Source organism: Perognathus longimembris, chromosome 9 (assembly GCF_023159225.1).
Source record: "Perognathus longimembris pacificus isolate PPM17 chromosome 9, ASM2315922v1, whole genome shotgun sequence".
Lineage (NCBI taxonomy): Eukaryota > Metazoa > Chordata > Mammalia > Rodentia > Heteromyidae > Perognathus > Perognathus longimembris.
This window is the reverse complement of record NC_063169.1, coordinates 16,852,178-16,868,450: the sequence shown is the minus strand read 5'-3', so window position 1 is coordinate 16,868,450 and position 16,273 is coordinate 16,852,178.

Here is a 16,273-nt window from a genome sequence, read left to right as displayed (position 1 = left end):
GGATTACATTAATTGACTTGCATATATTGAACCAACTTTGCATCCTGGGATGAATCCAGTTTGATAGTGGTGTATGATTTTTTTTTTTTTTGATGATCTGTTCAAGTTGATTGGCCAGAATTTTGTTGAGAATTTTTGTGTCTATGTTCATCAGGGAAATGAGTCTATAGTTCTTTCTGTGATAAGTCCCTGCCGGGTTTTGGGATGAGGGTTATACTGGCTTCATAGAATGTATCTGGTAGTGAACGTTCTCTTTCAATTTCATTGAAGAGTTTGAGAAATATTGGTGTGAGTTCTGTTTTGAATTCTGCTGTGAATCTGTCTGACCTGGACTTTTCTTGGATGGGAGATCACTTATTGCCATTTCTATTTCAATACTGGACATGGGTCTGTTTAGAAGGTTTAATTCTTCATGGTTGAGTTTGGGGATATGAATTTTTTTCTAGGAAATCATCCATTTCTTCCAAGTTCTTGAATTTTGGCATAAAGGTTTGCAAAATTGTCCCTTATTGTGTTCTGAATTTTGTTTGTTTCTGTGGTGATGTTACCTGTTTCATCTCTGATCTTGTTTATTTGAGTGTGCTGTCAGGTTTGCTAGGGGTCTGTCTATCTTGTTGATTTTTTCAAAGAACCAACTCTTTGTTTTGTTGATTGTTTCGATGTGTTTTTTTTTTGTCTCTAACTGATTTAATTCTGATTTGATTTTAATTATTTGTTTCCGTCTATTGACTTGGGGTTTGGCTTGTTCTCTTTCAAGGAAATTAAGGTGCTTCCTTAAATTATTGAGTTGCTGTTTCTCCAGTTTGCTGGTGTATGCACTCAGAGATATAAATTTTCCTCTGAGTACTGCCTTTGCTGTGTCCCAAAGGAGCTGGTACTTTTTGTCCTCATCTTGGTTGAATTCCATAAACACTTGAATTTCTGTTTTAATTTCTTCAATGACCCACTGATGGTTCAGCAGTGTGTTGTTTAGTCTCCATGAATTGTAGGATTTTCTGTGGTGGCTGTTTGAGTTGAGCTCTAATTTTATTACATTATGGTTTGAGAGAATGCAGGGAATGGTTTTGATACTTCTGAATTTGTACAGATTTTTTTTTGTGCCCTAAGATATGATCTATTTTGGAGAATGTTCCATGTGCTTCTGAGAAGATTGTGTATTCTGTTGTTGCTGGGTGGAATATTCTTTAGATGTCGATTAAGTCTAGTTGGTCTATGGAATTGTTTAGTTCTGTGGTTTCTTTGTTCAGTTTTTGGCGAGTTGATCTGTCTATAGGTGACAGTGGAGTGTTAAAGTCCCCAACTATCAATGTGTTTGGGTCTATGAGTGTTTTTAGAGTCAGTAGTGTTTGTTTGATGATGTTGGGTGCTCCTGTATTTGTTGTGTAATATTTTGGATGCTTATTTCTTCCTGTAGGAGAGATCCTTTTATTAGTATGTAGTAACCTTCTTTGTCTCTTCTTACCTTTTTTAATTTGAAGTCAATTTTGTCTGATACTAGGATTGCAACTCTGGCCTGCTTATGGGGGCCATTTGCTTGGTAGATTTGATTCCAGCCTTTCACTTTTAGAAGATGTTTACTTTTGCTGGAAAGATTTGTCTCTTGGAGGTAGCAGAAAGATGGATCTTGATTTTTGATCCAACTTAAGAGCCTATGCCGTTTGATTGGAGAATTAAGTCCATTAATGTTGAGAGTTAGGATTGAGAGATGATCGTTTGTTCCTTTCATTATCACTGTCTTATTAAAAGCTGTGTTTTCCCATTTCTTGATCTGATATTCTGGTTTACTATTTAGGGTTCATTTCTCTGTCTGTATTGGGATCTTGATTATTTTCCCTGTATAGTACATCTTTGAGGATTTTCTGCAAAGCTGGTTTGGTGGAGATATATTGTTTCAGTTTTTCCTTACTGTGGAAGACTTTTATTTGACCTTCGGCTATGAATGAGAGTTTAGCTGGGTACACTATTCTTGGTTGGTAGTTATTTTTATTTAGGGCTTGGTATACCTCATTCCAGGCTCTCCTTGCTTTCATGGTCTCTGCTGAGAAGTCTGGGGTAATTCTGATTGCTTTTCCTTTATATGTGATTGTTTTCTTCTCCCTAACAGCTTTAAGGATTCTTTCCTTGTACTCTACTGATCCTGTTTTGATCACAATGTGTTGGTGGGATGTCCTGTTGTGGTCTGGTCGGTTTGGGGTTCTAAATGCTTCTTGTATAGGCCTATCCTTCTGAATATTTGGGAAGTTCTCGGCTAATATTCTGTTAAAGAGGTTGCCTATTCCATTAACTTCTTTCTCCAGGTTTTCCTCAATACCTATTATCCTAAAATTGGGCTTCCTGATTGTGTCTTGGAGCTCCTGGAGTGATCTGTTATGTGGATTGGATTGGTTTTGTATTGATTTGTGATCTTTCTCCATAGATTCTAGAGAATCTACGGCTCCTGAGATTCGATCCTCTGCTTCAGTTAGTTGGGACTGTAGGCTAGCTACTTGATTTCAAATCTCTTTTCCTTCTGACTGGTCTTTTCTGATGATTTCCATGTTATCTCTTAGGTCCTGTATGGACTTCTTTACTTCATTAACTTCATTAATGTGGTTTTGAGTGCTGTCTCTCAAATCTTTTAGCTGTGTAGCTATCTTTTCATTTGAATCTTGAATTTCATTTATCTTTCTATTTGTTGAGGCCATGAAATCATCTATTACTTTATGGAAGGATTGCTGTATTGATTCAAGCTTTTCATTTATCATGTTTATCAGTAGACTTTGTAGAGCATTTTGAGGGTTCTCTTCTATGTCTTTGACTGCTCTGCTTCCTGCTTGTTTTGAGTGGAAGGTGAGACTCCATTGTTTGCTATCTTTCTTGTGTTTCTTCTGCCCATTTGGATTGGGAATGTCAATCTACAAGCACCTGTTAGCACTGTTTAAGACCCAAAGCAGACCTTACCAAGCAGTGTTGTGTAAATCTTAGAGGTTCACAATTATATACAGATACCCTGTATACCTGTCTATAAAATTACATTTGGTGTTCTTAAAGACTACAATTTCAATATAAAAACCAATCCTGAGCCCTGTATTCAGTAGTTACTTATTTACTGTTACAACCCTATGAACAATTCTTGTTCTTATATTAAGTTCTTTTTGGACTGGCTTTCTCTATGAACCCCTTTGATTCACTCAGAGTAAGTAGGGATACCCTCTATCCAATAACCAGCAGTCAATGGAATCTGGAGGTTCTGGAAGTAAGTCAGGAGGGTAAGTTAGAGGTAGTAAAGAGAACAGAGTAAAATGTATGTGGGGGTGGTGATGATTTTGGTTTAGTTTCAGTGACGTGAAAATGTGGAGGATAGTAGAATCAGTAGAAAGAACAAGGTTAAAATGATAGACAATGGAGAGTTAGCAGTAAAGAGTGGAAGTGTTTTTCATAGGAAAGTATATTTTTAAAGAAAGAGAATGCAAAGAGAGAAATAAAAAATACTGGAAGACAGATGCACAAAACAGAGAAAAATTATTTAAAAAAATAAAAAGAAAAAAAACAGAAAAAGGAACAACCAAAAAAAAAAAAACTTGATAAAACAAACATGTAAAAATCGAAAACAAAAAAACCAACGACATTTAGAAATGAAAAAAAAAAAAAGAGAAAGCTTAAAAAATGTTTGAGAAAAATAATGGAGTCTTTCTTGTTTGGGTGGGCTTTCTACTGTTGCTGGTTTCCTTGTGATAGTCTGCAGTCTATTTTGCCGCTTGACTGGTTTGACTTGCTTTCAGTTTGCAGGGGTGGATCTGCTCTGACCCTCTTCCCCTGTTAGTGAAATCCTGGGGCTCTGTGGTTTGCACAGCTTGCAGGTAGGCCTTGAGCGTCCACTGTAGATGGGGATGTGAACAGACTCAGGAACTGTGGCTCCTCACGTCTGCTCTGGGGTGGCTGCCTTTAACGCCTGGCTTTTTTTGGGGGGGGCAGTCCTGGGGCTTGGACTCAGGGTCTGAGCACTGTCCCTGGCTTCTTTTTGCTCAAGGCTAGCACTCTGCCACTTGAGCCACAGTACCACTTCTGGCCATTTTCTGTATATGTGGTGCTGGGGAATCGAACCTAGGGCTTCATATATAGGAGGCAAGCACTTTTGCCACTAGGCCATATTCCCAGCCCAACGCCTGGCTTTGAATAGGCTGTGGACTCAGCTGGGCGGGGCAACTGTGGCCTGGTTTACCCGGCTGAAAGTTGTTTGCTGGGGAGAGGTTCCTCCCTCCTGGGCGGGGTGGCCTCCTGGGCAGAGCTGAGTATGGAATTCAGCTCCATTTTGGGCTGGGAATTGGGTTTCCTCTGTGACGGGACAGTTTATCTGTCTAGGGAACTGTTGGTTCTCCCATCTGGCTGTTCTGTGCTGTAGTAGCTGCTCGCTGCTTTAGCTTTTAATTTAAGAATTCTGGTGGGCAGGGTGGGGCACCGCTAGCTGAGCCACTGGGCGGAGCTGGTCCTTCATGCCCTTCTCAAAGATGGCTGCTTTGTCCTCACTTTCCTCAGGCCTGCTTTAGTTCCAGTCTGGTCTGACCCTATGCCAGTGTCAAAGATGATGGTGCTTTGCTCTGGCAGTGGGGAAAGGCTACCTCCCATAAGCTGTTCTATGGGTGTGAGTGAGAATGTCTTTCGTGTGGTACTCATGCTTTCTCTGTGATTTCGGCCCATCTGTGCTCAGCCTGCGATCCCTGTCTGTCGTCTGCTGTCTGGAGGATTTCTCCCTGGTTGCTGCTGTGTGCTTCAGGTGCGTAGAGTGCAGGGCGCTGTGCAGATGCCAGCACTGGTGGGGCAGTGGGTTGCCACCCAGAGCTCAAATCTGTGTTTTCAGACCAGCAAAGTCGATTTTTCCTTCCTGGCCAGAATCCCTGTACTGTTTGAACTTACTCTGGCTGTCTTTCTAAGAGTAAAAGTTTCTCTGGGGTGGGAAAACTGCGATGTTGGAGGGAGCTCAGCTAGGGCTCTGCTGCTCCTCCACCATCTTCCCGGAAGTCCTCAAATTCAACAGTTTCATCGTTACTTCTCTACAGGTTTACATGTTTATATTCCAATCAGTTTTGCCCTTTTTGCCGCATTCTCTACACCTTTCCCTCTAAGAATGGGAGTCCTCAACAGGTTTTCCTGTTCTTTTTTTCATAATTGTGAACAGTCAGTTCCAGTAGTATTCAGTCTTCTTCATCCACCAGACCTCCCTTCCTGCTGTTCCTCCCCACTAGCCCACATCTGTTTCTCTTCCCCTTGCCTTTCTATTGATCAATAGCTTTTGTTGAGTTTCTTATGGCTGCTTTCAATATATTAACTTAATTGTGAAATAATGCTGATTCTCTATCACTTTGAGAGGAAGAATGGTTCATGAAACATTAATGGTATGCAGAGTTTTATTTGAAAAAAAATTTTTTGATATGTGAAATCATGCCAGGTAGCCCAGGTTACCCTGAAGTTTGATTATAAGTAGGAAACACAATCTGGTGGTTCTTTCTTATATTTAATAGTTATCCTTGTCTTGGGGAGCTGGGAATATGGCCTAGTGGCAAGAGTGCTTGCCATATATATGAAACCTTGGGTTCGATTCCCCAGCACCACATATGTAGAAAATGACCCGAAGTGGCACTGTGGCTCAAGTGGCAGAGTGCTAGCCTTGAGCAAAAAGAAGCCAGGGACAGTGTTCAGGCCCTGAGTCCAAGGCCCAGGACTGGCAAAAAAAAATTCTGTAAAAAAAAAAAAAAGAGTTATCCTTGTCTTAGAAAGCCAAAAAAACATTTAAAGATGTGAATAAAGTTAATAAACACTGGTAATCTATGAGTTTTAGTACCAATGTATATGACTGTTGCTGAGAGAAGTGAAAATATTTTCTAAATATGATGCTGGATACACCAAGAAATGATTATTTCCTTAGAATAAAGCTTCCATAGAAAATGCAAAAATTCTCCTTGGTGACATTGAACCCATTCCTTAATATTGCCTGAATATTTTAATGATTTACTGGATATATAGACTCCTGGAAAGCCAAGAGAACATTAAACACTACTCTCTAAAGTAAATGTCTACTTCTATCCACTTAGCAGGTTCATGAAAGATGCGATTGAGTGAATGATGCTGTTATAAGCAGATGGCTATAGTGGTGTAGTATGAAGGCAGATGTGTGGAGCAATACTATCTATCATCAAGCTTAACCATAAACTAACATCCAATGGCTGTTTGCTCATAAAAATCAGTAGGTTAAATGAGATGTTAAAAAGGAAAGGAAAGATTATTTTGTCTTTTAAGGACTAAACTTTGCAATAAAGGCTCACCTAAGAAAATATAAATAAATTACTTGAAGAAGCAAGGGAAAACTACAGTCAATTACATATGAAGTAATGTGATTAGAATGTTATTTTGTTACATCAACAAAGGTTAAATTGGGTTACATTAATATTTTATAGAAGTATCTAAATTTTAGGTAGTATATCAACTTGATTATCTTGAAAATATTGCACTAAAGTCATGTGCTTTCAGTTTAGAGCACACTTCCATACACATGGTTTTATTCCTATTTGACTCACAAATATTCAGTGATACCAGAGAATGTGATATTTTTATTTTTACTTCAGAAAAAAATATATCTGAAGTTCAGAGAGATGTCAAATTTTTCTCAGGAATGGAAGAGGGTTTCAGGCTTTTATTGAGTCATCCTTTATATTACAACATTTTGCCTGAGATTTAGAAGTAAAGTTACCTCCTGTCTAAAATTCTAGATTACCAAGCAATGTGTGACATAGCTTTCATGCATAATTCAGTATTATATCTAAATTGGACATTTGGATCAGATCTGATTAGTATTTACAGTATATTTGTATAAATCCACAACAAGAACACAACAGCAACAGCAAATTTAAAGCCAGAATTACAAGGTGTCAGAATCTATTTTCCTAAACTTCACTGATTCCGAGTTTTTAATGATAAAATTGTGACAATGCTTGACATTGCTATGCTGATTGGTTAATTCCCTTCTTTTCCCCTTAAACTCTTCAAATTTGTAAGGAAAACCACTTTCTCTTTCCTTCTCACTGGTTTGTATTTTTTTTCCTTCAAAAGAAGTGGCAGCAGTCCATGGGGAATGGCACTTGGTTCATAGAGTGAGATATTCCAGGTAGCAGCAAGCAGTATCTCAAGAAAAAAGAAGTGAGAATTTCAATTGTCAGCATGAGGCCCCAAATAGAAATAACAAGAAACAGATAAAAATTATAGACCATAATTATGTTCTGTCAAAGGTTCTATAGCAATGTACTTTTTCCTGAAGTTATCATCAAAAGAGAAGGAAATGTCTAAAAATATAATTTTCTCCTGCCTTATTTTTTTCTTGCTACTTTAGTGATTAAAAGAATTTAAGTGAGTGAACAAAGAAAATTACCTACTGGGTCAATGAAAATCCACTGCTAACCTCAAAGGAGAGGCAATATAGATGGTTTTTCCTGTTTGTAATTATGAAATAATCCTTATGGAGCATCTTACTAAAATAATTCACATAAGTAAAAAAGAAAAACAGTAGATATTCCTGCAGCCCTTGGAATATACTGGCAGTGATTGGGTGTTTTGCTCTTATCTCTCAGGGCTTTAGAGCCTCTTGGAACAACCACTCATCCACAGCTATTAAGAATGGTAGAAAATGACAGTCTTCATTAAAAAGGTAGAGAAAGAAATTATAAAGAATCAAAAGCAAATGAGATGATTATTAGCTAGAGGAAATCAAAGATAGCTTCTTAGAGGAGCTAGGTTTTGAGTAGGTTTGAATAATCATACCAAAAGGATATTTGGAAACAGATAAAACATAAAATAATATAGGTGCAAGAGACTGTGAGAAAAGAAATGCAGCATTACAGAACATTACAGAAATGTCATAGGTTGTATATAGTTCAGTTTGACCATTGCATAGGTGTGTGGTTAATAGGAAAGTAAGATTGGAGATGTGACCTGACCTGAGGCCCCGAGGAATTTGATTTTATTGTGCAGGCAATGGGAAATCACTCAAGGTTCTTGAGCTGTGAATGAAATGATCAGACCTGTGCTTCTGGAAGATTAATCTGAGAGAGAATTGTAAAAGATGTACTGAAAGGAGAAGTGACTGAAAGGCAGGATTGTAAGTAAGAGGTTTTAGCAAAAGCCCAAAAGGAGGAAATGCAGGAGTTATTTAGCAGAAGTAGTTGATTGAAGAGAAGTCGACGAGTGGGGACCTGCATCCCATTAGTCAGCCTGTATTGGATGATCTGCACTCTGTGAGGTTTGAAACAATATTAGTGAGCAACATTGGTGGCCTTTGCTTCCATAATCTTTATAATACACGGGAGAAGAATGACTTAAAGAATCTCATTGACATAATTGCAAACTCAGAGTGGGCTATTAAAGAATAGATTTGGTGTGCACCATCTGACTTCAACTTGTAGTCTGCTTTCAGCGTGACTTCCACAAAGAAGTAGCATTCAGTATGAAATCAGGTTAGAAAAGTATTCAACATGCAAGAAGAGAAAGGACAATATTCCAGCTAGAAGGGCCAGCATATTAAAACATTGAAGTGAGACAGAACCTACCCTGGGTTTTGACCGAGTAAACATGTGTAAAGCTGCAGCCAAACAAAACTTGAGGGAGGCGGTGTGAGGTAAGGGTGAGGAACAAATGGGCTATGATAAGTCAAGATTCTGCATGTCTTGCTGTAAGTGCTTGGGAGTCTAGCACTTGACCCCTATTTCCAGTCCTGATTTGGTGTTTTTGTTTATTTGTTTGGGTTTTTTTTTGATAGAGGGTATTATGAACATTTCTTCCTGGACCAGCCTTGAACCAAGATCCTTCTGATCTCTGCCTTCCAAAATAGCTAGGATTACAGGCAAGTACCAAAAAGCCCAATCAAGGAAGTGATTATTTTTTATATTTCTGTTCATTCATGAAATCATTCCAAAGCCTGAGAAAGAAAATTCAGATTCTGTTTTAGAGAACTGAACTTAAGTTGACTGCCCTTGAGACATCTAAGTGCAAAAGTCAGATAGGCAGCTAGACACACAGATTTGGAGCTGGAGATAGTTTGAAATCAGTTGCATAAAAATCACCAGGTAGACAGATAAATGTGTAATACAGAGGGCACTAGGAGAGGAGGAACTACATCTAATACTTGAAGGCAGCATTATTTAATGGCCAATGAGGGAAGAATGAATTAGTAAAGATGACAAAGAAAGAGATCTAGGGAGCTTTTGAAGAATAAATGAAGAGGGTGGGAATCAAGGAGAAAGTTTCAAGCATTCAACAGAGATGCATATCACTAGAGGTCTAGTGCCAAAGACTCATTTTAGCAGAGCATTGCACACATCCATTGGGTTTAGTTACTTGGGAGAGGTCGGTGATCTCAGAGTGACACATAATTGGGCCATAATAGAGCAAAAGCTGAATGGGGAGGCTTGAAGTGAAAGGAAAGGAAGCACTGAGCAGAGGGAACCCACAGGAGAACTTCAAGTGTGAGAAGATGAGATGGGGTGGTAGCTAGAAAAAGAAATGGAAAAGGATATTTAGTCATTTCCTTCAGAAAATCATTTGAGTCCTTTTATGATAAATGTTAAATGTACAGTAATGCATAAACAGAAAAGTATAAGCTTGTAACAGTGAAGCAAGCAAATAGTCTACTTATGAGACATAAGTCACTATAACTGAAGACTAAATTTACTTAAGATGATTTAAAACGCAATAAAAAATAGGTAAAAAAAGCTATGGATCAAATAAACCTTTTCATCCAATAACAATAATAAAAAACAGCTAATATTAATGTGTGTTTCTGATATCTAAATATATGTGCATGTGTGTGTGTGTGTGTGTGTGTGTGTGTGTGTGTGTGTGTGTGCAGCATTTCATTTAGTTCTCATTAAAGTCCGTAAAATAGTTACACTATAACTTCTGTTTCCCAAATGAAGACATTCGGGCTAAAAGGGATGAGTAGGCAGATCACCCAGGCTATGAGCAGCAGAAGTTTGTTAAGGTAAGCTGCACACATTGACTTTTTCAGCCATACTCTTTTCAAACTCTTCTGTACTGCCTTGCTTATGGCTTTGTTACAGAAGAAAATGTTGGTCCTGGTACCAAACTCCAAAAGAGACTGGCCATAGGGAATCACATATAGAACACATTGACCAACATGGTGGAGAATATCTAGATGCTCCAAGAAACTATATTACCCATTTGTAAAAAGGACTTTTTTTTCCCCCAACATGATGGCAGTTCTAGGGCTTGAACTCTGGGCCTGGAAGTTGTCTCTGATATTCACTTTTTCACTGTTAGTGTTCTACTACTTGAACCACAACACCATTTCTAGCTTTTTTCTGAGTAGTTTATTGTAGAAAAGAGTCTCATGGACTTTCCTACCTGGGCTGGCCACAAACCTTGATCCTCAGATCTCAGCCACCAGAGTAGATAAAATAATAGGTGTGAGCCACAAGCACCCAGCTTGGCAAAAAAATTCTTTAACAGCTACTTCCTGTTTGTTTCTGACCATATACTAACAGCTGTGGTGCTTTTCTTGTAGAGATTGTCTAGGTTCTACTTCCACCCTCAACTTCAAAGTCTACACTTATCTGTAAAGTTTCCCATTTCTGAGTATCTTTGAAATGTTTATTTATTGACATGGCCAGTAAATAAGTAAAGTCATTCTCTCTCCCTCCCTGTTTCTTTATCTCCTTCTTCCTCCTGCCCTTCCTTCTCTTTTTCTTTCTCCTCTTTTTCCTCTAATGAATTACACACATAATGTACGTTTACCCTACAAAATTCAGGGAATTCAAAGAAATCAAAGATACATGCAATCTTTTCACATTTTATTCTTTTTTTTTTCTTATTTATTGTCAAAGTAATGTACAGAGAGGTTACAGTTTCGTATGTTAGGCCTTGGGTACATTTCTTGTACTGTTTGTTACCTCCAATTCATCCCCCCACCCCTTCTCCTCTTCCCTCTCCTCCCATGAGTTCTTCAGTTGGTTTACACCAAATGGTTTTGCAAGTATTGCTTTTGGAGTTGCTTGCCTTTTTATTGTTTGTCTCTCAATTTTGATATTCCCTTTCACTTCCCTAGTTCTAATACCAGTATATACAGTATGCACTGTACTCAGATAAGATACAGTGATAGTGCAGGTACAACCACAGGAGTGGAATACAAGAGGATAATCAACAATAGAAGCTACGGTTTCATGTGGCATGTTGAAAGTAATTACAACAGTGATATAACACTGGTTTCCATAACATGGAGTTCATTTCACTTAGAATCATCTTATGCATTCATAAGAGCATAGCTATTAGGCTCTTGTGATCCTTTGCTCTGATTAGCCTAAACCTGTGCTAATTATTCCCTATGAGGGAGACCATAGAGTCCATGTTTCTTTGGGTCTGGCTCACTTCATTTAGTATAATTTTTTCCAAGTCCTTCCATTTCCTTACGAATGGGGCAATGTCATTGAGATTCCACCTCACCCAAGTAAGATTGTCCTTTACCAAGAAAACTAACAATAATGTTGGAGGGGATGTGGCCAAAAGGGAACCCTACTTCATTGTTGGTGGGAATGTCAACTGTTTCAGCCACTCTGAAAACGGTATGGACATTCCTCAGAAGGCTAAATATAGAACTCCCCTATGACCCAGCAGCCCCACTTTTGGGCATCTACCCAAAAGACCACAAACAAGAACACACTAAAGCACCAGCACAGCAATGTTCATTGTAGCACAATTTGTCATAGCTAAAATATGGAACCAAACCAGATGCCCCTCAGTAGACAAATGGATCAGGAAAATATGTACATATACACAATAGAATTTCATGCTTCTATCACCTTTTATTCTTTTATAACAATTGTCAAAATTAAGCATCCTTACAATCATCCAATGTGTATCCTACAAAATTAAGAAGAGTAAGAGAAGGACTCAGTAGGGGAGGGATGGGTCAGAATGTTGAAAGAGGTAACATTGATCAAGATATATCTTATTCACAAACTGCTTTATTAAATGACAATTCCTTTGTACAACCATTTGAAGATAATAATAAAAATACTTTAAAATCCTTACAGCCTTTCTTGTGTACATTTTTATGTTCAAAAAGAAACATACTCATCACCTGACTAATGTAACTGTAACCCTTAGAACATCACCTTACATTAACAATAAAATTATATATATATGTATAGTAAGTATATTTTGATTTAGACTCTATGCTAATACTTTGTACTAATGTTTATGCAAATGAAATAATGGTATAAATGATTCTTTGTAAGATGTTCTCTTTGCTTATATATTTCGAATGACTTCTAATAGAACGATTCCACACGTACTTTAAATTTCTGAGTGGAATTTCATCAAAAGGGTAATTGTTTTATTTGCTCATTTTTGGATTGCTAGGAAGTAGCCTTTCTTCTCACTTTATATAGAATGATGAATGTGCCTCTAAAAAGTATTGTGCATAGGTATGATTTCCTCCTTGCAAGATTCCTGGAAGTTAAAATACTACATCAGAAATAATCATTAGTTTACTTAGAAATAAAAGAAACTATACTAATAATAATCTTACTTAGAAAAACTAGCTTGTCTTTTAAGGTTCAATAACTTTAATATAGGACATAGCAAGGAATTTCCTCAGTAAATTATGATTATGATGATGGTGACAGTGATGAAATTGATGTTTCTAGATTAGGAAATCATAGATTTATCACTGAGCTTTGTTATAAGGAACACTAGCGTCAGATGGAAAATATATATACGTTTTACTGTACTGGGAATGTAACTCAGAGCATTCTACTACTTGAGCCATCATGTTGGCTCTTTGTCTGTGTTTTGGTTTTGAGATAAGGTATCTCTACTTTTGCCTGTAATGATCCCAAACTTAAAATCTAGGTAGCAGTGATTATAAGCATATATGATCATTCTTGGTAAAAATAATGTTTTAAGGTTTACTTTATTAGTACTTTTCTTAGAGAATTTTTTCTATTTATAGTATTCCCATATAATAATACAAGTACAAATACTTTTTGAGAATTTTTATTTGGCAGGCACCAAATAAAGAAGATTTGTTCATCATGTCATCATCTTCACATGATTGTACACTGTTGCTATACTTGTGTTTTAGATGAAGAAATTGAGACTGGAAGTTGTAACAAGATATGTAGAAATTTACCTACATTGTACAAGGCATAACCATGCTTCAAAAACAGTCACCGTTTCATATGTCTCTTGGCCATTCTCATTTCCTCATCAGAGAAGTCGCTTTTTAAGTCTTTATCCCACTTATTGAGGGGACTGTTGGTTCTTTGCGGTTTTGTTTTGGAGGAATGTAATTTTTTAGTTCTTCATATATATTAGATATGAGGCCTTTGTCCGTTGTATGGCCGGTAAAGGTCTTTTCCCAATCGATGGGCTTTCTGTTTATCTTGTGAGCTATGTCATTTGCCCTGCAGAAGCTCTGCAGTTTGATGCAGTCCCATTTGTCCATCTTTTCCTTGATTTGTAGCATTTCTGGGTCTTTGTTAAGGAAGATTCATCCTGCTCCAAGGAGCCCCAGTGTTTGTCCTACTCCTTCTTTTAGTGCTTTCAGGGTATCTGTTTTTATTTCGAGGTCTTTGATCCATTTGGAATTGATTTTGGTGAAGGTTGATATATAAGCATCTAGTTTTAGTTTGTTGCGTGTTGAACCAGTTTTTCCAGCACCATTTGTTAAAGAGGCTATCTTTCTTCCATCGTATTTTTTCAGCTCCTTTATCAAAGATTAAGTAGGCATAGTTCTGTGGGTACATTTCTGGATCTTCAATTCTGTTCCATTGGTCTTCAGGCCTGTTCTGGTGCCAATACCAAACTGTTTTTATTACTATAGCTTTATAATACACCTTAAAATTTGTTATTGTAATTCCTCATCACTGGCCATAAAAGAAATGCAAATCAAAACAACATTGAGATTCCACCTCACCCCAGTAAGAATGTCCTTTATCAAGAAAACTAACAATAGGGCTGGTGATATGGCCTAGTGGCAAGAGTGCCTGCCTCGTATACATGAGGCCCTGGGTTCAATTCCCCAGCACCACATATACAGAAAACGGCCAGAAGTGGCTCTGTGGCTTAAGTGGCAGAGTGCCAGCTTTGAGCAAAAAGAAGCCAGGGACAGTGCTCAGGCTCTGAGTCCAAGCCCCAGGACTGGCCAAAAAAAAAAAAAAAAAAAGAAAACTAACAATAATAAATGTTGGAAGGGATGTGGCCAAAAGGGAACCTTACTTCATTGTTGGTGGGAATGTAAACTGGTTCAACCACTCTGGAAAGTAGTATGGAGGTTCCTCAGAAGGCTAAATATAGAGCTCTCCTATGACCCAGCAGCCCCACTTTTGGGCATCTACCCAAAAGACCACAAACAAGAACACACTGAAGCCACCAAAACAACAATGTTCATTGCAGCACTATTTGTCATAGCTAAAATATGGAACCAACCCAAAAGCCCCTCAGTAGACGAATGGATCAGGAAAATGAGGTACATATACACAATGGAATTTTATGCTTCAATGAGAAAGAATGACATTGCCCCATTTGTAAGGAAATGAAAGGACTTGGAAAAAATTATACTAAATGAAGTGAGCCAGACCCAAAGAAACATGGACTTTGTAGTCTCCCTCATAGGGAATAATTAGCACAGGTTTAGGCTACTCACAGCAGAGGATCACAAGAGCCTAATAGCTATGCCCTTATGAATGCATAAGATGATGCTAAGTGACATGAACTCCATGTTATGAAAACCAGTGTTATATCACTGTTGTAATTACTTTCAACATGCCACATGAAATCGTAGCTTCTATTGTTGATGATCCTCTTGTATCCCTTTCCTGTGGTTTTACCCACACTATCACTGTATCTCATCTGAGTACAGTGCATACTGTATATACTGGTATTAGAACTAGGGAAGTGAAAGGGAATATCAAAATTGAGAGACAAAGGATAAAAAAACAAGCGACTCCAAAAGCAACACTTGCAAAACCATTTGGTGTAAACCGACTGAACAACTCATGGGGGAGAGGGAAAGTGGGAGGGGGGAGGGGGAATGAGGGAGGAGGTAAAAAATGGTACAAGAAATGTACCCAAAGCCTAACGTAGGAAACTGTAACCTCTCTGTACACCACTTTGACAATAAATAAGAAAAAAAAATAAAATAAAGAAGCTGTTCAAAAAGAAAAACAACAACAACAACAACAAAAAACAGTCAGTGTAATGCCAGAGTCTCTCCTTTTGACCACTGCTGTTTGAGAGATAGAGAATAATGTGAATGTTTGAGAATGGTGTGTGATTTTGTTTCTTGTTGACTAAAGGTTTAATAGTGACTTCAAGGTTAGGCAGTGACCGTTGGCCTGTTTGAATCAAAGAATAATTCATTCTGTATGTTTTCCTTCCTTTAAAAAATAGTCCTTTTGTTCTTATCTCATTATGCGGATCGAACACCTATTCTTGAAAACGAGTTTCATAAATCACCTACTTAAGGGTCCTATGGATTTACAATTATATCTTAATGAAATGCAACATTTTAGTTGACTAATATTATGTCTGGTTCTGGTATTAGTAAATTGGCATAAATGGTCATTTGGGGGACAAGAAGGAAGCCTTTTTTCCCAAAGCACCCTAGATAGGCAGCCATCTCTTCCTTTCTCTTCTCTTCCTTTCCCTTGCCTTGCCTTGCTCACCTTCCTCTGCTTTGCCTTCTTTTTTCCCACTTCTTTATTGTTATAGTGATGTACAGAGGGGTTACAGTTTCATATGTAAGGCAGTGAGTACATTTCTTGTCCAAGTTGTTATCCCCTCCCTCATTTTCCCCTGCCTCCCCGTGTCTATTCCCCCACTCCATGAGTTGTACAGTTGGTTTACACCATATAGTTTTGTAAGTATTGATGTTTCATTGAATTGTCTTTTTATCCTCTGTCTCTCAATTTTGGTATTTCCTTTCCCTTCCCTAGTTCCGAAACAATATCCAGGGTACTAAAATCAGCTACAGTGATATCAGGTGTAAAGAAGACAAAAGAAAAAGGGCATAATTTCACATGGAACACTGAAAATAAGAAGAACATTGATAAACCACTTGTTTCCAAAACTTGGAGTTCATTTTGCTTAGCATCATCTTATGTGTTCATGCGGACATAGTTATTGAGTTATTGTAATATTCTGCTAGGACTATTCTAGATGTGTACTAATTATTACCAATGAGGAAAACCATCGTGAAAATAAAAACAACACTGAGATGATACCTCACCCC